This window comes from Palaemon carinicauda, chromosome 38, assembly GCF_036898095.1.
Source record: "Palaemon carinicauda isolate YSFRI2023 chromosome 38, ASM3689809v2, whole genome shotgun sequence".
Lineage (NCBI taxonomy): Eukaryota > Metazoa > Arthropoda > Malacostraca > Decapoda > Palaemonidae > Palaemon > Palaemon carinicauda.
In genome coordinates, this window is record NC_090762.1 from 66,263,600 (window position 1) to 66,288,065 (window position 24,466).

General features: G+C 47.7%; 1 long non-coding RNA gene and 1 other non-coding gene across 2 annotated transcripts in view; both read right to left on the reverse strand.

Annotated features, from left to right (window-relative positions):
• The window catches only part of LOC137630227 (uncharacterized), a 206,538-nt gene extending 187,103 nt beyond the window's left edge, over positions 1–19,435 (reverse strand). The window contains exon 1 of the long non-coding RNA XR_011041695.1: positions 19,231–19,435. This is a non-coding gene — a long non-coding RNA (uncharacterized lncRNA). The remainder of the gene's footprint in view (positions 1–19,230) is intronic.
• On the reverse strand, positions 11,676–11,794 carry LOC137630740 (5S ribosomal RNA). The gene has a single exon (XR_011041766.1). It is a non-coding gene; the product is annotated as a 5S ribosomal RNA (ribosomal RNA).
• Positions 19,436–24,466: the final 5,031 nt, after the last annotated feature.

Sequence of the window (24,466 nt, forward strand, 5' to 3'; positions counted from 1 at the left end):
CTTTCTCAGTAATGGGCGATGTCAAAAGAGACCATGAAGTTCCTTGACTCGTATGGTTGCTGTCCAAGTGTGTAGGAACATTGTGTTCTTAAATCAGGAGAAAATTTGTTGCCTGGTGAAGTGGAACACAAGTCCGTATGAGTTAGGAAAAGTCTATCGATGAGAGGATGTCCCTTTCTTTCAGTTTGAAGGTGAAGGATCAAGGTTGAACGATCATCTTTACCTGTCGAAACTGAATAGGGGGTCTTTTCCTCTTGCATATACTCGAGGATTCCGCTATTGCTGGAATCAAGGTATCGAGTGGAGAGAGACTTTCACATGACGCCAACCACACAAGACGTGATACTGCCTGGTAGACTGATGCTGAGGAATTCCTCAGATATCTAGACAACCTTTTGGCAAAGAGGTATTGGGTAGTCTTCAGACGTACAATCATAGCAAAGCTATAGCTTGTGGTAGGTGTCGAAGTGGGTTGTCTGTTATGTGGAGAGGGTTCGCTTGGAGGCTCTATCAGGAGCTGCAAAAGGTTTGGAGACCGTTCTGCATAATGCCATAGCGGAGCTAGGAGAGTCCTTGAGAGGTTGACCGATGTTCTAGCCTTGTTGAGTGCCCTTCTCCAGCTAAAAACAGGGACGAGACGTAAACGTCATTGTTGTACCCATCGTTGTTGCCAGAAAGCCTTGGGGTCTTGGGCTGGTGAGCAACGGTAGCCCGAGATTCAGGAGCGTTGTGAACAGACCGCCTAGTTGGAGGACCTCGTAAAGTCGGGACTTTGTTAGCTACATGGTGATCCAAAGTCCATTCGGTATACCTTATCTGAGATGCTGTGCACAGATTGTCGGCGAGCACGTTCTTTCAGTCTGGAATGAAGCGGGATGATAGTGGTACCGAACGGACTTTGGCCCATCATAGTGTTGGTATACAGTACTATTAGATGGGAAGAGGCTATAAGCCAGTTCCTACTTGCTTGTCGATGTGAGTCTCTATGCGGTGTGTGGTGTGTCGTCCATCACATCACTGAGTGGTCTGTTAGGAACCGATGAGGCTGCTGAAGGACCGGAAAGTTGGCCTTCATCTCTTAAGAGATTTAAGTGAAGGTACCTTCAGGCTCTGTCCAGAGGGCTGAGGTCGTGTGGTGCAGCACTATGGTCCCTCCTTTCTTTTTTTTCCGACTCAAGTCTCCTGGAATGGAAGTCGTTCTCGTTTCGAGAAGGTTTTTGTGGAGATTGGTGTTTAGAATCATTCCCAGATACACCAGTATCCTGGGAGGGAAGTAGGGAAGATTTCCGTAGGTTTACCCTGATCACTGGATCTTGGTAAAAAGACTTCAGAAGTTCCAGTGTTAATGCAAGGTTGCCATTGAGTCTGCTAAGGTCAGTCAGTCGTCCCGAGAGAGAGGAGACAGAAACCGATCCTGTGAGACCAGGATGGGTGTAGTGGAAAGACTGAAGCATAGTGCCTTGAATTGGTGTTTCTTGTTTGTCTAGACTGAATCTTCCAACCTTCCTAGATGGATGGTTTGGACCTGGGAGTAAGTGTCCTTTAGGTCCAGTGTGCAAATGAAGACCTGAGGTCTTAGCCCTTGATCGAACTCCAACATGGTGTGGACATCGACCCAGAGGGACAGCTCCTTGGCGATCCTTTTGCATGGAAGATTGTAGACGCTGGAGTCTTGACTCGTGTCATAAAGGATTAGGCGCGATACCCAGTATAAAAATTCTTTTCTGAGAGAGAATTTCTTTAAAAGGAAGGCCATGCTTAGCCTTACCACGCGCCCTGCTGGGATTGATGCAATTCCTTAGAATAGAATCAATCTGGCGAACGTTAATCAATGGTTAACCATTGGGTATCGTGGTTACTGTGCAGTTGGAGAGTGCTCGCAAGTAGTTCCCTATTGGCAAGCCGTTGATGAGGGTTGTCGAACGTTTACCGATCACTTTAGCGTGATGGCAAACGGCCAGTAGCGAGAAGTATGTTGTATAACTTCTGATCTAGGAACTACAGGAAGCGATTGACTAGCAAGTTCGAATTACGAACTACTGGCAAATAAAAGATGACCGATGAATCGGTGGTCTGTGAGCCGATGGTGAGTTCGAGATCAGCAAGCTGATTATGGTCCCCCCTGTTTGGTCAGAGATGAGCAAGCTGAAGATGGGCTGGTCAGAGATCAGCAAGCTGAGTTCAATGATCGAAGAAAGATGAGCTGCCCATCGGTGATCTAGTGATCAGCAAGCTGATGACTGGTTATTGACTAGCAATCGGTGATTGGAAATGCTAGCAATTGGAGATTGTTACTCATTGGAGGGACTAGAGGTCAAAGATCAGCACTGAGCTAGCAATTGGCGATCTGGTGATCGGCAACCTAGCGATCAGTAAACTGTGAACTAGCCATCAGCAAACAGTGATCTAGAGATCAGTCTGTTGATGCTTTCCTTTTTGCTGCCGGTGGTCTGTCGAGGAAAAAAGAAACTTCAGAAGAGACAGGGACCAAGGATTCCCCGTTTCGATTCCCTTGTAGGATGGAATCTTCGGGATCTTGAATCCTTCTGTGGAGCCTTATTCCTCCTTTCCCGGTGGCAATGTTTATGTGATTGCGGGGAGGAATAGGTCAATGGTGACCTTGACTCTTTGGCAAGAGCTGGCGCATGGATCCGGGACCATAACTGAACAGGAGGGCGCAGGAAAGTTAAGAAGAGCGCTGGCGCACTGTAAGGGACTGTGTAGTTTTGTGCATTCTAGGGGAATGCACCGAAGCGTGTGACTGGTTGCGCAAGAGTGGGAGCATTGGAGCGTGCGTGAGAGTACTACGTGGAGACTGTTGGAGCGTGCGTGCGGAAGACCATCGGCGTCCACACGTAGAAGACCGTCGGTGCACGCAGAAGGCTGTGTGCGCGCACTCAAGATTATTGGAGCAAGCACGCGCGAAGGCCGTCGGCGCGCGTGCGCGGTAGACTGTTGGCGCAAGTGCAGGACACCATCGGCGCCCGCGCGCAGAAGAAAGTCGGTGCACACGCGCGCAATACTGTTTATGCGCGCGGGAGACCCTAAGCACCCACGCGCGGAAGAAAGTCGGCCCGAGCGCGCGGAACTGTTACCACGCGCGCGTGCAAGACTATTGGCGTGCACGCAAGAGCACTGGCACGAGCACAAGAGCATTGGCACTTGCGCGCTTGGAAAATCATCGGCACGCACGCGGAAGACCAGTGGCGCCCGCGCGGGAGACTGTCAGCCCCTGCGTACAAGACTGTTGGCGCCCGCGCACGGAAGACTATTGGTGCGCGTGCGTGCAAGACTATTGGCGCGCACACGGAAGATCTACCAGCCCTGCAACGCCGACATTCTGACGCGCGCGAGCGCCGACGATCTTCCGCACGCGTTCTTATATACGCACGTGAGCGCCGACGATCTTACGCGCGCAGGTATCGATGGTTTCCCGTGCGCGCGCGGGTACCAATGGTCTCCTGTGCGCGCGCTCGCTGACATTCTTACGTGCGCAAACGCCGATGATTCTTCGCGCGCGGGTACCGATGGTCTCCCGCGCGCGCTCTTATATACGCGCGCGAGTGCCGACGATCTTTCACGCGCGGGTACCGATGGTCTTCCGCGCGCGCCGCTACCTTCGCGCACGCTCTTATATACACGCACGAGCGCCGACGATCTTCCCCGCGCGGGTACCGATGGTCTCCCGTGCGTGCGCTCGCCGACATTCTTACACACGCGAGCGCCAACAATCTTCCGCATGCGGGTACCGATGGTCTCCTGCGTGCGCCCCGCTACCTTCGCGCTCTTATATACACGCGCGAGTGCTGACGATCTTCCGCGCGCGGGTACCGACGGTCTCCCGCGCGCACCCTCGCCGACATTCTTACGCACGCGAGCGCGCCAATGGTCTTGCACGCTATTGGTACACGCGCAGGAGACCATGCGGGTGCGGAAGACCATCGGTACGCGCGCACGGAACGTCGGCGCTTGCGCGTGTAAGAATGTCGGAGAGTACGTGCGGGAGACCATCGGCGCTTGTGCGCGTATTTAAGAGCGCGCACGAAGGTAGCAGCGCGCGCGCAGGAGACCATCGGTACACGTGCGCGGAAAATCGTCGGCGCTTACGAGCATAAGAATGTCGGCGAGCGCGCGCCCGGGAGACCATCGGTGCCAGCGCGCTGAAGATCATCGGCGCTTGCGCGCGCGTGTATAACAGCGCGCGAAGGTAGCGGAGCGTGCGCGTAAGAATGTCGGCGTTGCAGCGCAAGGTTGCGCTGGTAGATCGGTAGGTCAGCTGGCAGGACGATCAGGAACTGGGATGTGCCCTTTGGAAGGGCGAGCATCCACCGATGGGTACCGTAAAAGGTCCGGGTTAGAGTCCAGGACCGAAGTCCAAAGGACTACGTTGCAGCACAAGGTTGCGCTGGTAGATCGGTAGGTCAGCTGGCAGGACGATCAAGCTGCGCTGGAAGGTCTGCTTGATCCTCCGAAGAGTTTTCTCTATGAGAGGCCTCTCCCGCGAACGAGAGGTGAATACTTCGTAGAAGAGACTTGAAGACACCCGTGATGACACCCCTTAGGGCCAGTGGATCAGCAAGCTGACCATAGCAGTAACGATCCTCCAAAGAGGAGTCTCTATGAGTGGCCTCTCTCGCGAACGAGAGAGGTGAACACTTCGTACAAGAGACTTGCCAAGACCATGCTCCGCCCCTGAAGGAAGAGAAACTCAGCAAGGGGGGAGAGAAGTCTGGCCCAAGGGCAGCAACAGCAGTCGGAGACGATGAATTTATTAAGATATGGGAAGTTCTCCCTCTGAAGGGAGAAACAACCTCACACCTGGGGAGGAAACTTCCCTCGGAAGAGAAGTTGTCCAACCCCTGGAGGCGAACCACCTTTAGCGTTCTAAGATGATCTGAAGTGCTGGCCATGTTGCCACGGGATTACACCCATGACGACGTCCTCTGAGGGATGGTAGTGACAACAGATTCCCCACGCATGAACAGAACAGATCTGCTTCGTTGGCACTCTTTAGTCAAACGAAGAAAAACTGTATAGTTAACTGGGAAAATAAAATTAAATAATTATTTAACAGAAATTCCCTAGGGAGGAACTCCGAAGAGGAACCCCGAGGGAACAACATAAAATAAGAATTAAGTATTGCGCAATTCCTTCCCCAGACGACATCCATGGGAGAAGGGGGGGAGCGGAGAAACTGTAATAAAATGACAAATTCGTAGATAATTTGTATTTTTCCTAACTATACAAACCTTAGCTATTTACATGGGGTAATTACTTCGGCGTAGCTGAAATGACGAGCCACAAGAATTTTAACGAGGGTTTTCTACCCCTCCGCTAGTAGGGAGGGGTAGCTTGCTACCCCTCCCCCCTCACACACACAGTGAGTGCTTCACTTTACTTAGAGGTAGGACTTATCCCGGGGGACAGGGCTGGCGGGCAAATATGTGTAAATAGCTAAGGTTTGTAGTTAGGAAAAATACAAATTATCTACGAATTTGTCATTTGTTCCGTAACTGAAATACAAACCATGCTATCTACATGGAGTGACTTAACCCTTAGGAAGGGTGGTAAGTCCCTGCCATACTGGCTTTGGCTTGCCTGGGGATTCCATATTTGAGTGTTTACGTACTCAGACAATAAGGAATCCCTGCTCCTCGCTAGCGGCTGTGAGACTCCTGCGGCCTACGTAAGGTGTGTGCGAAGGTGAAAAGTGACTCGTCCTAGGAAGTTGACCTGGAGTTCCTCAGATGGAAATCTAGGCTAGGACTCTCCCAATACCACCTCGTCAGGGTATGGGGACATGACAGTATTACACTTAATACTAGGAACTCAAGGAAGCATGGTTTACCTGCAGTGGTTTGAGGTCAGCTGTGCAGAGAACCCATGATGCTGCTTTCTCCAAGGGAGGAGAGGATGAAGAAAAGAATAAGGGCCAGACATACCTTTTCATTCATGCAGACTAAAACTGGGTAACAATGCCCTCAACCTTCTGCTACTTGTCTATTAAGGAGCCTGAGGTTTAGACCAGCTGTTGGGCAGCCACCACAGGGCCGATAGAAAACGTATCGAGCCTCCTGTGGGTCACGTCTTGCAGGTAGTGGGCTGTGAAGGTCGTCTGACGCTTCCACACCCCAGCTTGCAGGTCCTGCGTCACTGAATAATTCTTCTTGAAGGCCAGGGACGTAGCTATGCCCCTGACATCATGTGCTCTAGGGCGACATGATGGAGAAGGGTCAGGATTCAAGGCCAGGTGTATTACCTTGCAAATCCAGGCTGAGATGGTATTCCTGGTGACCCTTCTCTTCGTTTTCCCAGTGCTCACGAACAAGGCTTGCACCTGGGGATGAACTGCAGCTGTTCTCTTAAGATACAACCTCACACTCCTTACTGGGCAAAGTAGGAGATGGTATGGGTCATCTGTTACAGAACGGAGACTCGAAACCTGGAAAGAGTCGAACAGAGGGTCCGGCACTCCCGGGTTCTGAGTCTTGGCAACAAACTCAGGGACGAACCTGAACGTTACCTCCCCCCATCCCCTTGAATGGGCGATGTCGTATGAGAGACCATGTAGTTCGCCGACTCGCTTGGCTGAGGCCAAAGCTAGCAGGAACACCGTCTTCCAAGTAAGGTGGCTATCTGAAGCCTGGCGTAGTGGTTCGTAGGGAGGTCTCTTTAGAGACCTGAGAACTCGAACCACATTCCAAGGAGGGGGTTTCACTTCCGACTGAGGGTTGCTAAGTTAATAGCTTCGTATGAGAAGAGAAAGTTCCAGCGAGGAAGAAATGTCCATTCCTTTGAGCCTGAAGGCAAGACTTAAGGCTGAGCGATAGCCTTTCACTGCCAAGACTGAAAGGTGCATTTCCTCCCGCAAATACACGAAGAACTCCGCTATTGCTGGAATAGTGGCATCGAGTGGAGAGATACCCCTTCCACGACACCAACCACAGAAAACTCGCCACTTCGCCTGGTAGACCCCTGCGGATGACTTGCGCAGGTGTCCAGACATCCTGTTCGCAACTTGTTGCGAAAATCCTCTCTCTTTGAGGAGATGCTGGATAGTCTCCAGGCGTGAAGTCGAAGCGAAGCTACGGCTTTGTGGAAGATGTTGGCATGTGGTTGTATGAGTAGCTCGTGATGTGGAGGGAGTTCCCTTGGAGGCTCCATAAGGAGTTGCAGAAGGTCCGGGAACCATTCTGCATGATGCCATAGCAGAGCTATGAGGGTCATTGAAAGGTTGACCGATATTCTGGTCTTGTTGAGTACTCTCTTCATCAGACAGAATGGGGGAAAGGCGTACACATCGATGTTGTCCCACCGTTGTTGGAAGGCATCTTGTCAGAGAGCCTTGGGATCCGGGACTGGGGAGCAGTACAGCGGGAGCTTGTAGTTCAGCGCTGTAGCGAACAAGTCCACAGTTGGGGATCCCCACAAAGTCAGGACTTTGTTGGCTACTTGAGGATCCAAAGACCACTCGGTACTCACTATCTGTGTCGCTCTGCTCAGACTGTCGGCGAGCACATTCCTTTTGCCCGGAATGAAGCGAACTGCTAGTGTGATCGAGTGGACTTCGGACCATCTCAGAATCTCTACTGCAAGATGGGATTGCTGTTCTGAAAATGTACCTCCCTGCTTGTTGATATAAGCCACCACTGTGGTGTTGTCGCTCATCACCACCACAGAGTGGCCCGCCAGGACTTGGTGGAACTCCTGAAGTGCCAGGAACACGGCCTTCATTTCTAGCAGGTTTATGTGAAGGTACTTTTCTGATTCTGACCAAAGGCCTGAGGACCTGTGGTTCAGAACGTGGGCCCCCCACCCTTTCTTTGATGCGTCCGAAAACAACATCAAGTCTGGGGGGAGGAGAAGATCCACTCCCTTTCGTAGGTTCTCGTCTGCCACCCACCACTGGAGATCCGTCTGTTCCGGTTGTCCCATAGGGATCAAGGTGTCCGTGATTCCACCGCGACTTGAGTCGCCACTGGAGAGATCTCATTCTGAGGGGACTGTTGGGAACCAGACGGGCCAGGGAGGAGAGATGGCCGAGGACACGTAACCACGTTTGGGCTGGAAGTTCTTCCCGTGTGAGAAAAGGTCTCGCGACCTTCCTCAGCCTTGCTATCCTGTCGTCTGATGGGAAGGCTTTGTGGAGATTGGTGTCTATGACCATGCCTAGGTATACCAGTCTCTGAGAGGGCTGCAGAGAGGACTTCTCGAGGTTTACCATGATCCCTAGATCTTGGCAAAGTTCGAGAAGCTTGTCTCGGTGGCGAAGAAGGGTTGCCTTCGAGTCTGCTAGGATCAGCCAGTCGTCCAGATAACGGAAGAGACGGATGCCGATCCTGTGAGCCCATGATGAAATCAGGGTGGACACCTTGGTGAACACTTGGGGTGCTGTGGAGAGGCCGAAGCACAGCACCAACTGGTAGATCTTGTCGTCTAGGCAAAATCTTCAGTACTTCCTTGAAGACGGGTGGACTGGGATCTGGAAGTACGCGTCCTTCAGGTCCAGTGTGCACATGAAGTCTTGTGGTCTCACTGCAAGCCTGACCGTGTCTGCCGTCTCCATACTGAACGGAGTCTGTTTGACAAACCCGTTCAGTGTCGAGAGGTCCAGACGCCTTTCTCACAAGAAAGAGTCGACTGTAGAAGCCTGGGGACCCGTCCACAACCTCTTGGAGAGCTTCCTTCTTCAACATTGTCTGGACTCCTGCCCGGAGGGCCTGTCCCTTTACCGATCCCATGGTAAGGGAGCTCAATAACATTGGATTCGCTGTCAGGGGAGGTAGACATGAGATGAACGGGACGCGATAACCCTGACTGATTACGGGAATCGTCCAGGTATCTCCCCCGAGTTGCTGCCACCTTGTCGCACAACTTTGTAGGCATCCCCCCACTGGTGGGCATGCAGGGGGACTGCCAATCCTAGCGTTTACGGCCTCGGCCGTTCCCTCTAGGATTCTTGCCTCCTCCCCTGGAGGACTTCTAGCCCCTTCTGCCCTTGGCAGGAAAGGGCTTAGACACCTTCTGCTTCGCTGTCGTTGTCTTCCTAGTGTCCTTAACTGGACGGGGTTGCTGAGCTGCTGGAGATTTGTAAGGCCTCGATGTCAGGGCCTTGTGGATGAGGGAGTCCTGATTGGACTTCCTCCACCTCTCGGAGGCTAGCTCCACGTCCTTTGGCTCAAACAAGCTCTTACTGAGAACGGAAGAGTGTCTGAGCCTGCTAACATCAGAACTGGGGACCTTCTGGTGGAACCTCTCAGCCCCTACGTCCCAATGCTTGAGAATCGTGTTGGCCCACAAGCTCGAGACTTGATGGGCCAGAAACTCGATGGTTCGCGTGCCTGAGAGTAAGAATGTCTCCAGTGCCTTCTTGGTACTTTCTTTGGACAGGTCCTCAGAACGTACCAGGATGCCCAGAGATCCCAGCCAGATGTCCAGCCACGAAGTTGCCTGCATGGCACACTTCGCAACTTTCTCCTGGTTTAGGATCTCAGTATCGGAATAGGACACTTACCGGTTGGAGAGTCTCTCAAGAGGGACTCCCCCAGTGAGTTCTTCCACCAAATGGTATACTGGAAGACTCAAACAAGTCTCCTCTAGGATTTCAAAGTACCTCCTCTGATGTACTCGAGGAGGAGGGAGGAGCTTGTTACCGGCACTGGATCTCGACCTTGTCTCTGGCACTCTTCATCCCCTGAGACCAGGGCAAAGCTGCACTGGCCCTAGAGGATTTCTGGGTGCCGTAGATTTGGTCCAGGACCGTATCCTTCCCTTCACGAGGAGGAATCTCTGGGTCTGGGATCCCATTAAGGTTCCTCATGAGGGTCAGGACTTGCCAGAACGCATGTTCTGACTCCTGGTGCTCTCCTCCTGACAGACTGGCAGCGAAGTCTCCCATCCCCAGAGGCTCTTCCTGGGGAGACTCGCGGACTTTCTCCAAAGGTCTATCTGGTTCCTGTCGGGTCCTTGCGGAAGACTTGGGAACAGTCTTCGAGTCCTTCGGCTCCCTCCTAGGAGAGATGCAGGACTCCAGCAAAGAAGGATGTAAGGCCTTCGCCACCTCTACACGGAGGGACTTCTCAGGAAGCGGCGGAGTTTCCCCCATTGGTGCGATGGGGGAACGGACCGGATCTTCCGGCTCTCCTAAGGATGGGTAATACTCATCCGCAGAGGAGGGAGACAGAGTCTGAGGTGGGGTAGGAGCCTTACGTAAGGACTTGTGAGGGGACAGGATAGTCCTTGGAGAAGTTACCACGTCTGGGACTCCTCTCTTCCTCTTCAGGGGGGAGGAAGTTGCCACTGATTTGTGACCCAAGTCAGAAAGCACAGGCTTCAATGCCTGCATAAGCGCTCTGACAATGGTACCAAACCAGGGCTGCTGCCTGACAGTCGTGCTGTCAGATACTCCCTCTGGAGGGAAGGGGATCGTTCGATCCCTTGGAGGAGTCAACACATGAGGGTTCGCCTGTTGAGAATCTGCAATGAAGGAAGAAGAAAGATCCTTCGACCTGTCCGGAAACCTCCTCTCCGGCGAGCGCGCTGTTCTGCGCTTGCGGGGAGTTGGGGGGGGAGCGCGACGTTGACCTGTCCGCCTGTACCCCAGATGTAACTCGGGCGTGATCGCATTGGCGATCGTTGCGCCGATCACGTTGGTGATCGCGTGAAAAGCCCAGATCTGGATCGCACGTAAATGAATCATGCGTAGCAGGATATTCGCGCCTGCGCGTGAGTGTGGGCGTGTGAGGTTGAGGGCGCGGGCGTGCGAGGTTGAGGGCGCGGGCGTGCGAGGTTGAGGGCGCGGGCGTGCGAGGTTGAGGGCGCGGGCGTGCGAGGTTGAGGGCGCGGGCGTGCGAGGGCATGTGGTTGCGCGGGAGCGCAGGAGGGGGCGCGGGCGCGCGTAAGAGATGGCGAGGGCGTTTGGCGCACAGGAGCTATCTTGAAGTTCCAGGCTGTCGCGAACAGGTCCCCCAGTCCAGGACTTGCTGGTTACTAAAGGCCAAAGACCCCCAGGTACCCTCTATCTGCGAGGCTCTGCTCAGATAGTCGGAGAGAACATTCCTCTGCCCGGAATGAGCGAGCCGATAGTGGTATTGAGAGGACCTCGGATCATCTCAGTATCTCTACTGCAAGATGCGAAGGTATGAAAATGCGTCCCTTGCTGGTTGGAATACGCCAGTACCATGAAGTCGTCGCACACGGAGCGACTCGGCAGGAACTGTAGGATCTGTAGAGGGGGCAGACTACGGCCCCTAAGCCTGCCTGAATTATGGAGAGGTATCCTTCAGGTCCTGACCATAAGTCTGAACCGGAACATGCCCCCCCCCCCCTTTTCTTTGACGAGTCCGAGAACAGCATCAAAATGTGGGGAAAGGACGAGAATATCCACTCCCATCAAGAGGTTCCATAGGTCAACACCCATTGCAGGTCTAAACGTTCTACTGGTCCCATAGGGGCCAGAAAGTCCGGTTAATCGTTGCTTTGATACCACCGGAACTTGGGCTGCCCCACAGGGAACTTATCCTGAAGTGACCGTTCGGGACTTTAGACGGGTCAATGAGGAAAAGAGACCTAGGAAACGTTCCAAAGTAGGGCTGAAAGCTCTGCTCGACTGAGAACAGGTACTGCGACTCTCCTCAGCCTTGCCACAGTCAACTGAAGGGAAGGCTCGGAGAAGGAGGCAACATCATCTGGCGTCCCCAGGCGGTCACCCATCCAAGTACTGACCAGACCCAACGTTGCTTAACTTCGCTGATCGGACGAGAAGCGGTGTTTCCAACGTGGTAAGGACGTTGACTCAATATCATGGCTAGATACTCCAGATGTTGAGGCAAAAGTAGAGAAGGCTCCTAGCAAATTACCATGATCCCTCACTCATGGTAAGGACCCGGAAGCTTGTCCCGGCATTGAAGAAGGTCGAACCCGAGCCTACCGGAGTTGACCAGACCTCCAAAAGGCGAAGGAGACGGAAGCCTACTCCTGAGCGGCCATGAGGAAAGCAGGGAGAGTTCTCTGTGGAAAAACCTGCGATGCCGCGGCGGGATCGCCACACTGCATCATAAGTCTAGGCTGAATTCCAAGAGATTCCTGGAAGATGGATGGAATGGAAACTGGAAGTACCCGTCCTTCCAATCCAGGGCCTAAGGAGTCCTGCCGCCTTGTTACCAGTCTGATCGATTCTGCTGTTTTACGCTGGACGAAGTTTGTTCGACAAACTTGATCAGAGCTTGAGAGGTCGACGACGGTATTCCTGTCTCAGATGCTTTCCTACGAGAAAGGATCGACTGAAGAAGCCGGGGGTGAAGCCGTCGACGACCCTATGGAGGACCTTCTCCTAAGGCATGGATCATTCTGCCCAAACGGGCAAAACTCTTGCCGACCCCATGGCATAGAGGCTCAGTGACACTGAATTCGCTGACAGAGACGGAGAGATGGTAAGAGCGAGGCGCGATATCCTTGGCTGATCATGGAGATCGTGCAGGAATCGGCATCGGGAAGCTGTTATCCGGATGAGTAACCTTAGGCATCCTCCCAGCGTGAGACCTGCAAGGGGGGGTTGCCAATCCTAGAGTTTGTGAACTCTGCCGCTCGCTCTAGGATTATGCCCCCCCGGGAGAGCTTCCCGTGCTACCTGTCCCTGACAGGAGGGGACTGCTATTGGACACCTTGTCTTAGCTGCCGTAGCCGGTCCGATAACTTAGGCCGACGAGGCTGAAAGAAGAGGCGCTGGAGGCCTGCAGGGTCTCGAAGAAAGCGCCTTGGAAGAGTGAAAACGGAAGTCGACTTCCTCCGCACAACCGCTGTCCATGTCTCTGTCCTTGGGCACAAACAAGCTCTTCCCAAGGATGGAAGAGTGTCTGAGCTTGTCGACATCCACGGATGAGACACCCGAGAGGAAGCCCTCGGTCACTGTGTCTAGATGGTCCAACATCGAGCTTGCCCGCAAGTTCGAAACTTGGCGATGAAACGCCAAGGTGCTTGAGCCCGAGAGGAGGAAAGTACCCATGATCTTCCTGGAGCTTCCTTGCACAAAACCTTGGGTCGCAACCGAGGAGGGAAAGGACCTGGTAAGCCCCTTCCACGAGATGGAGAAGAGGAAGGGCTAAACCAGTCACCCCTTGCCCGACGGAGAAATCTCGAACGGAAAGCTCCCTGGCAAGACCTTTCCAGGGAATGACGAAGAAGGGCTAACCCAGGTTCTGGAAAGAAGAATGTTGCTCAGACCTCCCTGAAGATTCTTCCTGCTCTTACATGTGCCATGCTCTGCATTTACGGGGTGAAGACCGTGTTCTGGAAATACGCTCCAGAAGACTCGCCAGGCTGGCCATGTTGCGAAACCCCGACGGGAATCGCGGTCGCAATCGCCCAGGCGCTCGCGCGATGGTAAATCAATGGTTTGCGCGTGGCCGAACATGGAAGCGTCCATGCGCGGGCACGCAGGAGCGCAGACGAAAGTGCGCGAGGGAGCGCAGAAGGAGGGCAAGCGTGGTAGGAAGGGCAAGAGCTGGTGATCGGAATCCGAAAGTTCACAGGCGAGCGATGACCTGTAGGCGAGCAATGGATACTGCAGGAATCGAGCCGACGTTCGCGCGAAAAGAACACCGTAGGCTCGCACGATGGATTACTGTCGGTTCGCGTGATGGAACACCGTCGGTTCGGGCGACGGAACACCGTTAGTTCGCGCGATGGAATACCGTTGGTTCGCGCGCGGGCAAACATTGGAGCGCATGTGCGCGGGCGCGTGGGCGTGTGGTCGCGCAGGCACGTGGGGGCGCGGGTGAGCGCAGGCGGTCGGGAGACCGATGGCGCGTTTATGAGCGATGGCGCGTCTTGGCGAGCGATGGCCCGTAGAAGAGTGAGGGCGCGTTGGCAAGCGATGGCGCGTCGGCAAGCGAAGCGGTGGTGCGTTAATAAAACGCTAACGCGCAAGCGAAGAATCGCGCGGGCGCGTAGGCGATCGCTAACGCGTAAGAGACTAGGGATGATTAGAGCGCATCGCACTAAACAGAAGGCGCGCATGTGCATCAGGAAGGTGAGCGCTGAAGCAAGCTGTCAATCAGGCGATCCTGGACGGTCAGGAAAAACCGTTGGCGCCCATTGGTGCGTGGCAGGAAAGGGCGCGCAGATGTGCTCTGGCGATTGAAGAAAGCTGGCGCACAGAAGGTGTCCAGGGGATCTGACACGCGTGGCAGATCGATGGCGATCGTTGACGCGCAGGAGATCGCTGACGAGCAGGCGAATGTTGACGAGTCTGTGGTCGCTGGCGAGCAGAAGGAAACGCGTAGAATCCTGTGCGTAGAAGAAGAGTCCTTGTCCAAGACCTGAACCGAAGTTCAAGATTGCGCGGGCGAACGTGGGCGCGTATCAGGAACCAACAGGAACAGCAGCGACAATCATCAGGAGAGCGCTGACGAACAGGAGAGCGCTGGCGAACAGGAGATAGCTAGCGATCAGGAAAACACTGATGAGAAGGAGAGCGCCTGTGCGCTAACACTGAGCAGGAGAGTGCCTGTGCGCTAACACTGAGCAGGAGAGAACACTGCAGAAGGGCGCGCAGGGGAACCCTGACACGCAAGGGAAGCAACCTCGTAGGAGGCAACCCTTTGCCCCGAAGGGACCGTTGTCCGTCGGAAGAACGAGGTCAGACTGCTGTCCATCTGCACCAGGGGCGGAAGGTCAAGAAGGCGTTGGAGATCGATCCCCGGAGAGATCTAAAGAGGAAGGAGCTGCAGGCTGCATACGGAGATTCAAAAAGGCGCCTCTTAGCACCCTTATAGGGAGATGGGAGGCCCTTACGACGTAGCGGACAGTGAGCCTTACGGCGAAGGCGGCCAACAGCAACAACAGCAGAAGAGTCCTCCGAAGAGGAGTCTCTATGAGTGTACTCTCTCGCGAACGAAAGAGAAACACTTCGTAGAAGAGACGGGTCAGCCAGTGACCTAAAAAGAGCAATACTCCAAAGAGGGGCTCCTGCAGTTGCGCAGCCCCTTGAGCGTAACTGCAGGTGCGACCGCTCAGCACCAAGAGCATAGTCGCACGAAAAAAAGGCAAGAGAAGAACCCCACCCCAAAGGGGAAAAACTCAAACCTGGACAGGAAAACTTCCCTCGGAAGGAAAGTTACCCACCCAAGGAGGCGAGCCTCCTGAGTGTTCTAAAATGAACTGGAGAGCTGTCAATCGTCACGGGAGTACTTCCAGGAGAAGGAAACACGCCCCTGACGAAGATCTATAGGGGAGGCAGCAACAGCCGAATCCCCAGGCCTCAACAAGACAGCTCACTCCGTTGTCACATTACAGAAACGAACTAGATCGGTAACTGTGAAAAATAAATTCTAATGGCTCGCCATTTCAGCTACGCCGAAAGGTAAACCCAATGTAAATAGCGTGGTTTGTATTTCGGTTACGGAAAAAATCCCTTTTAGCCTTCTTCTTGCGTCGCCAGGCAAACCTCTCCCACTGGGAGGTAAACCACTCCCTACACACGATACATACGTTAGACCTATCACACCGTTGGCCCCTACACTGAGGGCATAAGGAGTGAGGATCGGTGTCCAAGGCCGACATAAAGGTACCACAAGGGCGGCCGGCTTGTCCAGGGCACGTACGCATAATGAAAGAATAGAGGCCAACTTCAAACACACACTGAAAGAAAAAGCAAAACAGATTATGGCAGTCAAAAACGGAGGAGAGCGCAGACAGGTCTGTCGTCTCCTAGCCAAAAGTAAAGTGAAGCACTCACTGAGTGTGTGAGGGGGGAGGGGTAGCAAGCTACCCCTCCCTACCCCCCCCCCCCCGCTAACTAGCGGAGGGGTAGTAAACCCTTGTTAAAATTCTTATGGCTCGTCATTTCAGCTACGCCGAAGTAATTACCCCATGTAAATAGCATGGTTTGTATTTCAGTTACGGAACAAAACAGAATTATAATTATTCAAATCAGCTAAGAATATTCACTACAGTAATAGTGAGATCCACTGACCCTCCGAAGGGAAGTGTTCCACACGGAGAAAGGTGAAAAGTTAAAATACAATTAGATTTTCACTAAAAATAATTGAGACAAACAATCGGAAGAGCAACCTAACCCACGCACGGGAAAGGAGCTTCCCCAATAGTATGCTGTTGTAGTAAAGGTGAACGACTTCGAGAAGAGAGAGACCGTAGTCCATCATAGAAAGGCCACATTCCCTTCGCTCAGAATCCAAGTTTCCCGGGGGAAAAGAGAAAAAGGCGAAGACAATAGTTGAATAAAGAGGGTCCAGGCGATGACGATTCCCCTGCGGCGGCCGAGTTAACGGATATATGCCGACAGGAAGACCGATGGACCAGAGAGGGAGAGGTCGTTCCCCACGAAGTGGAACCGTGCTGGCCTTGCTACTACGCAAGTGTCATTGTCGTATACGTATCACACACAGCACAAACACTGAAAAGGAAACTTACCACATTTCTATACACATATATATACATAAACATTAAGAATGTTTATATATATATACAAGTATAAGAAAAAGTAAGTTAAAAGACAAAAATTAATGGCAGTCTAAAATAGGCGAGGAGGGAGAGAGGAAACAACGGCTCTCGATCCGAGCTAAAAGTAAAGTGACTAAATCACAGGTATGTGAACAGGAGTGGTAGCAAGCTACCGCCCCCTAACCCCCCTAACTAGCGGTGTGGGTAGTTAAACCTCGCTAAATTTCAATGGCTTGTCATTTCAGCTCCGCCGAAAGTATAACCCCTAATAAATAGCGTGGTTTGTATTCCAGTTACGGAACAAATATGTTTTCCAGTAGTAAATAACGTGATTTGAACGAATTTGACTTTCATTTCAACGGCAAACAAACAAAATACCCAATACGACTAACTTTAAGTAGCTGAACTGGTTGCTGTTATTACGGCTATAATGAAGGTGAAAAAAAGTTAAATCATGTTATTTTCTTTTTCAGTTAAAATTTTTAAATATAATGTCTCTTGTTATATATTTTTTGTTAAAATGTTTAAATATAACGACTTATTCAAATTCTGTGTCACTTCACTCATCAAGAACGTATGGAATACGAACGCTAACATTAGCAATGTTAAGCAACCTTACCAATGTTACGCTGCCATTAATAACGTTAGCAATGCTAAGCTAATATTAGCATGAGTATTCTAAAGCATTTGTCCATATACCGTTTACACAATATATAAAAGGGTACAGAACCTAACAAACCCACCTAACCTAACCTAGAAGTTCCCAGGTCATAAACCCTAGCCGGGAGCAAGACTCATTCCCATCGCAAATGAATAGTTTCAGAAATATATATATTTATATCTATAACCAACGATAATGGTGGACCCCCAGTGGGGACACGGGGATTTGGGTGGGGAAAACATACTGGGGAACGGTATATAATGGTAAAACAAGCCTTTTCTTCTCTATACATTACCTTCTTGGACAAACTGATGAAAAAATACGCTAATATTGAACAGCGCAATCTAACATTAGCAATGTTAGAGTAACATGTTAACATTAGCAGTGGTTTTCATTTATTTGTTGATTCTACGGTCTGGTTGTAGACGCTCCTGTTCATTCGTTTGTACATAGCAGGTTTCTAAAATCTGCGCATAATCTCCTCCACCCTTCGCATAGACTCCACCTCCACCAATAGGATTTCTTCTTCTCTACCCGCCACATTTAAATATTAGACTTCACCCGCTTTATTGAAGTATATGACTTGATCCAGTACAACTATACCATTCCTTTTATGTAATACCCTCGTATACATATTACGTTTGACCCCCAGTATTACTCATTTTATTATCCAATACTTTATAAAATTACCCCATTTTATATTCCCATTAGATATTATTTATCATACATTCCATTTTATCTTGCTATATATATTACCTTGTCACGGCCCTATTTCACATAAATACTTGCTCTAGACAAGTTTCCCATTCTTGTTCATTCATGTTAACTCTCTAAACCCCGTTGTTTTTCCGTTAACCAATCACGAACCCATATGTATGGAAAGTTTGCACAAGGGTGTCATTTTCGAAGTGGAATTTTTTCTATAGGAAGTAGTTTTTTCCCTAGGTTATATTACCCTGTAATACAGTAAAATAATACCGGTTTATGATCTGGGAAGGGTTCTGGCCCCGGCTAGTGGTTGTGAATAGGGAAGGAGGGTCCGGGGCCTTGCTCCGGCTAGGACTGGGGACCTGGGAAAGACTAGGTTAGTTTAAGTTCAGTACCCTTTTATAAATCCCAAAAGGGTTAAATAATCACGTTTTGGCCTGTGTACCACCACTTACATGAACCATTTATTTTTCAAAATGGTCATCTTGTGCTTAATTTGCATTTCTGACCATTATTATTGCTGCAAATCACTCGTTTATGACATTTCCCCACCCCAAAAAATTCCGGTTTCCCACTAGAGTCCCCATAATTGTCTTTCTATAATACTATAATGGGGTTCAAAAACTCATGAACGGGTGGTTTTCCCCCCATGATTAAGGTCAGAAATTCATAAAACACGAGATAACTGGAAGGAAAAATATATGATTCATGTATTTGGCTAGAAATTAAAGTATCATAAATGTTTACCCATTTTTCTAAGACACTCATAGCCTAGGCTATTACAACTTCAACACTGGGTTTCAGAAATGGGGTAGTTTGTAGCGCTACGGCCAAGCGTCCTACTTTGCTTATTATAGCTCCGACTGTTATCTTGTATAGAATAAAAACGTTTGGAAATGGTCTACGGATCTTATATCTGTTGTGTAAGGGGGGTCCGGGGGGCGCAGCCCCCCTGGGTAAGGACACAGCTTTTAGCATGGGTTAGGTGGGTTTTTTAAGTTAGCTTCTCCCGTCGTACTCGTAGGTAAGGAAACTGTTGTGTAAGGGGGGGGGGGGGGGTTCCGGGGAGGCGAAGCCCCCCTGGGTAAGGATATGGCTTTTAGCATAGGTTAGGAGGGTTTTTTAAGTTAGCTTCTCCCGCCAAAATCGTTTTTAGAACGATGGCCACAGTTTAGAAGATTCCCGTTTTCTACGGGATCTGGCCGTCACCCTACAAAGGCTCCCAGAAATGCATGTTCAATGAGTAAGAACAAGGCGTTAGATCAGTTTACGCAAGTTAAAAGGAATAGATGAGTAGGGATATAGAATCCTAATTAAAGTAACAACTTGGCCTGATGACCTCCATCTACAAAAAATATACACAAACCATACGAAAATACTAGGCCTATGCCATACCTTACCTTAAAGTAGGTTGGATATCCAAGATACCGGTTCATTTCGTTTACACCGGTTCTACAGTGAGATAATGTGACACAAGTTAACCGCATGACGGAGCATAGCAATGCATCACATTCTTTTGCTGGGCTATATGAACATGTCACATAAGTCACCTGATTACACACTCGGGCTCTACACGTATGTAACAGTTTCGGGAACTTGGGGAAGTGCAGTGTTGCCAGATGGGTTAGTCTAAAAATCCCCAAAACTCGTGATAAAAAATGCCCCCCAAAACAAAAAATCCCCATTTCGACAAATATATTTTATTCTGATTATGTAAGCTCTACTAATACAGAAATTACTCTCTATACTTCGTGTAAGTGTGAGTAAACTAATTGCAACAATATAAAGGTTTACTCATCCTCGTTTCTTCTTCAGAGAAATTGGTACAGTATATCCTCATCAGACATCCAAAATTCCCAAATCTAGGGATAAATTCCCATATCTGGCATCCTGGGAAAGTGGACATCATAATATGTAACACTGAGGGCCAATGTTACAGTTGCCAGTTTTCTAAATGTGAAAAGGTCAACTTCTAATCAACAGGAGCTTTAAAATGACAACCTATTAGGAGAAAAGGGACAAATATAAAGTATTCAAGGCCCGCTTGTTTTCATATTACCGAAGAAACCAATTGTTTAAAAAGGCCAACTTTCAGTCTGTTCTTGTTTAGGGAAACAAGGTGGAATTTATAACTGACAGATCGGTTAATCACAACCAATGTTAAGAATCAGCAAATCACGTTGCAAGTTCAATATAACTTCACTACTTTATGTCTGATATGACGAAAGAAGCTGACACCTATCGATATACTTTCAAACGAATACTTATATTAAGTAGGCTACAGTCGGTAATTTGTTTCAATGGGTGAATATTGCTCGTGTAAGCCTAAAACTAAAAGTTGGCCTATCAACAACTTGCACCACTGGCTGTTTCTTTGGGTTCCTAGTTCCTACAATGTAAATATTACTAGATTATCTAAAGTGATTTCAAGAAATTACAGTTTTAGGCATTGTTTATACGCCATAATTTAGATGGTCATGGACTAATTGATTGAAATTATATACGAAAAACGTAAAAAATATTTTAATTTAGGACTAAAATTTCTCCTTAATGTTCATCTTATCCCATAATTTAATCTAAAGATATGTTCAGGATTGCAGTGTGATATTCTATCGGGAAATTATGCTGTTTATACTTGTGTTAATGGACTGCAATTTGTCTCTCCGTATTAAAAGACAATATAGTAAGAATCATTAAATGTCACACAAAAAAATGTTATTGTAAAGAAATAACTAGATGAATGTTCTGTTAAAGAAACTTGCAACTACAATTTTTAGCATGATTGATCACTGCAACTGCATGCTATCTATTACATCCTACCTAAAGCACAACTTAAGAAGTTACAAAACAATAAACAAACTAACAAGATTTATCAAAGGTGCTATAATTGAAGAAATGATTGTCCCTGCAGGATAAAAATTTAGCTACACTGGCTGCCTAATAAATATAGAACAGATTAAAATATATTCTTCATGATTCATCAAGTTACCAGAAGTGAATGAGTGGACGTACGAGATATTCGTGTCGACACGAGAATGATTACTGCTAGAGTTATGGGGTCCTTTGACTAGCCAAATAGTAGGCCTACTACATTGGAGCCCTCCTCTCTCTGGTTACGGTTTATTTTCCTACACACACGCCGAATAGTCTGGCATAGTTTCTGTCCTCATGCACCTGATAACACTGAGATTACCAAACAATTCTTCTTCGCCCAAGGGGGTTACTGCACTGTAATTGATCAGTGGCCACTTTCCTCTTGGTAATGGTAGAAGATACTCTTTAGCTAAGTTGAGCAGTTCTTCTAGGAGAAGGACACTCCAAAATCAAACTATTGTTCTCTAGTCTTAGGGGTAGTGCCAAAGCCTTTGTACCATGGTCTTCCACTGTCCTGGGTAAAGTTCTCTTGCTTGACGGTACATCGGGCACACTGTTCTATCTTATTTCTCTTCCTCTTTTTTTCTTCTTCTTTTTTGTTAAAGTTTTTATAGTTTATACAGGAGATATTTATTCTAATGTTGTTACTGTTCTTAAAATATTTTATTTTTCCTTGTATCCTTTCCTTACTGGGCTATTTCTTGTTGGAGCCTCTGGGCTTACTGTATAACATCCTGCTTTTCCAACTAGGGTTTTGGCTTAGCTATTAATAATAATAATAATAATAATAATAATAATAATAATAATAATAATAATAATAATAATAATAATAATTTGAGGTAAGATGCACATTGACTGTGGATTCTAGGGCCTAGAAATATGCGGTTCCAAGATTGTATAACAATCTCCTTGTCATCAGGACTGAAGACTTATAGTTCCAGAAATGCTATGATAGCTAGACTTTAACGATTAACGCGGATTACGCTAAATGTTCCTCTAAATAATCTAATGATGTATGTGACAATCAAAATTACGTAGGCCCTGCCGGGCTTTTCAGAGTGAAAAGACTAGGGAAACAGCCATTAGAGTTAAGTAAGTATAGAAAAGTATAGAATGATCAACCGGGATAATTGAGATAGAAACTGCTCCAACAATAAAAGGAATTAACCAATGACTAGCAAAGACTTAAGATAACCACGTTTCCATATATATATATATATATATATATATATATATATATATATATATATATATATATATATATATATATATATATATATATATATATATATATCTTAATTGTATTTTTCTTCGCTCAAGGGGTTAACTACTGCACTGTAATTGTTCAATGACTACTTTCCTCTTGGTAAGGGTAGAAAAGACTCTTTAGCTATGGCAATCAGCTCTTCTAGGAGAAAGACACTACAAAATCAATCTATTGTTTTCTAGTCTTGTGTAATGCCATATCCTCTGTACCATGGTCTTTACACTGTCTTGGGGTAGAGTTCTCGTGCTTGAGGGTACACTCGGCACACTATTCTGTCCTACTTTTCTTCCTTATTTTTTTATTTTTATAGTTTATACATGGAAGATTTATTTTAATGTTGTAACTGTTCTTAAAATATTTTAATTTAATTGTTCATTATTACTCATAGTTTATTTATTTCCTTTCTTAACTGGGCTATTTTCCCTGTTGGAGCCCTTAGGCTTAGGACACCCTGCTTTTCCAACTAGGATTGTAGCTTAACAACAACAACAACAACAACAACAACAACAACAACAACAACAACAACAACAACAATAATAATAATAATAATAATAATAATAATAATAACCCGTGAACGAGAGAGGACAGTTTCAAAGCACATATTATAACAGTTTTGTAAATGGCTGTACAAGTTCACCTGGCACGTATAATCATGGTGAGAATGGTAAATCCGAGTATGGTTTTATCAACACAAAGTCGTCTATGCAAATGTTCGGTGTTAAACGCGGTGGGAAAAAAGTATGTTTATAAACTGATGTATAAGTAGAATGAAGTTCAGACTATTTAAGGATGACACTCAATTTAATTTAACCTTTAATGATATTGAGGGTAGGGCATACATATGAGGAATTGAACAGTGCAAATGTCAAGCAATAGATGACACTTAAACCGCTAAAGCCGAAACAAAATGCAATTGGATTTATGTTGGCAGGGAAGAAAAAAAATAGTCATGGAAACCCTTGATGCCATTCCGGTGAAAATTGAACGCCAGACTGGGGCTCGAGTACCACTCAAACTCGTTATTTTTTTTTCTTTTTTTTTTTTTTGGTAGGTGCAACCTCACCATCCTTGTGAACCTAGAGAGGGGGTGTTTGGGGTAGTCTATAGGTCTATCCGCTGAGTCATCAGCAGCCATTGCCCGGCCCTATACTCTATTTTTTATAGCGGTGCATATTTGCACTTGACTCACAGGGATGCCCTTTTAGCTCGGAAAGGTTCCTGATACCTGATTGGTCGGAAGTATTTTTGTCCGAACACCTTCATTGATCTCGAATAATTACCAAGTAATATGAATCGAAACTTATTTATTAACCTATATTTCTCCATCACATATATGTTTAGTCAATAAACAATGTGAAAGAATAAATATATTATAAAGAATCGTCTTGGTAAGTCTAAATTTAATAACACAATCCGCCGAAGTCAACGACAGCAGCTGGTTTTCGGATGCACGCTTTGTAATTTTGTAATTTTTCACATATTTTAACGCAAATTGGGATAGATTACACTCAGCATAAGTTAAACATGTTATTATAAACTTTCTTTGAATACCAGAACTTACCAAACATATGGAATTAATAAAACCAGATATTTGTGAAAACTTATGGGGAGGTGAAAGAACAGCCTCTAGCGGCCTGGCGGAAAAACGATCCCTTCTGAGTTGTAGACGCAGTTTGTTTTTTTCTTTCGTAATATAGTTCGGGCTATTCCTTTCAGTTTAGATAGTCTTACATTGTTTCTCTTCGTATTATTTTGCTTAGTATTTTCCCACATTCCTGTTCCTCACCGAATATCTATCTATTTTCCCCGATATCCCTTCTTTCATATATGGGATATTCCTTATTTCTTATACTTTGTCGAAAGTGATGGCTTGAAGGGAAGCGCGTGCTAGTCTCATTAAAATAGTGTAGAGGCGGGAATAAAAAAATACTATGCTTAATATCAGGTTTACAGAATAGGTTATACTTGCTACACAGCATAAAATTTATGCTGTTGTTATTATTTACATACTTACTGACGTAAGGTGCAAAACATAGGAATCGTAGTGCGGATATCACATAGGCCTATATGAAAGAAGGGATATCGGGGAAAATAGATAGATATTCGGTGAGGAACAGGAATGTGGGAAATTACTAAGCAAAATAATACGAAAAGAAACAATGTAAGACTATTTAAACTGAAAGGAATAGGCTGAACTATATTACGAAAGAAAAAAAACAAACTACGTCTACAACTCAGAAGGGATCGTTTTTCCGCCAGGCCGCTAGAGGCTGTTCTTTCACCTCCCCATAAGTTTTCACAAATATCTGGTTTTATTAATTCTATGTTTTTGGTAAGTTCTTGGATTCAAAGAAAGTTTATAATAACATGTTTAACTTATGCTGAGTGTAATCTATCCCAATTTGCGTTAAAATATGTGAAAAATTACAAAATTACAAAGCGTGCATCCGAAAACCAGCTGCTGTCGTTGACTTCGGCGGATTGTGTTATTAAAT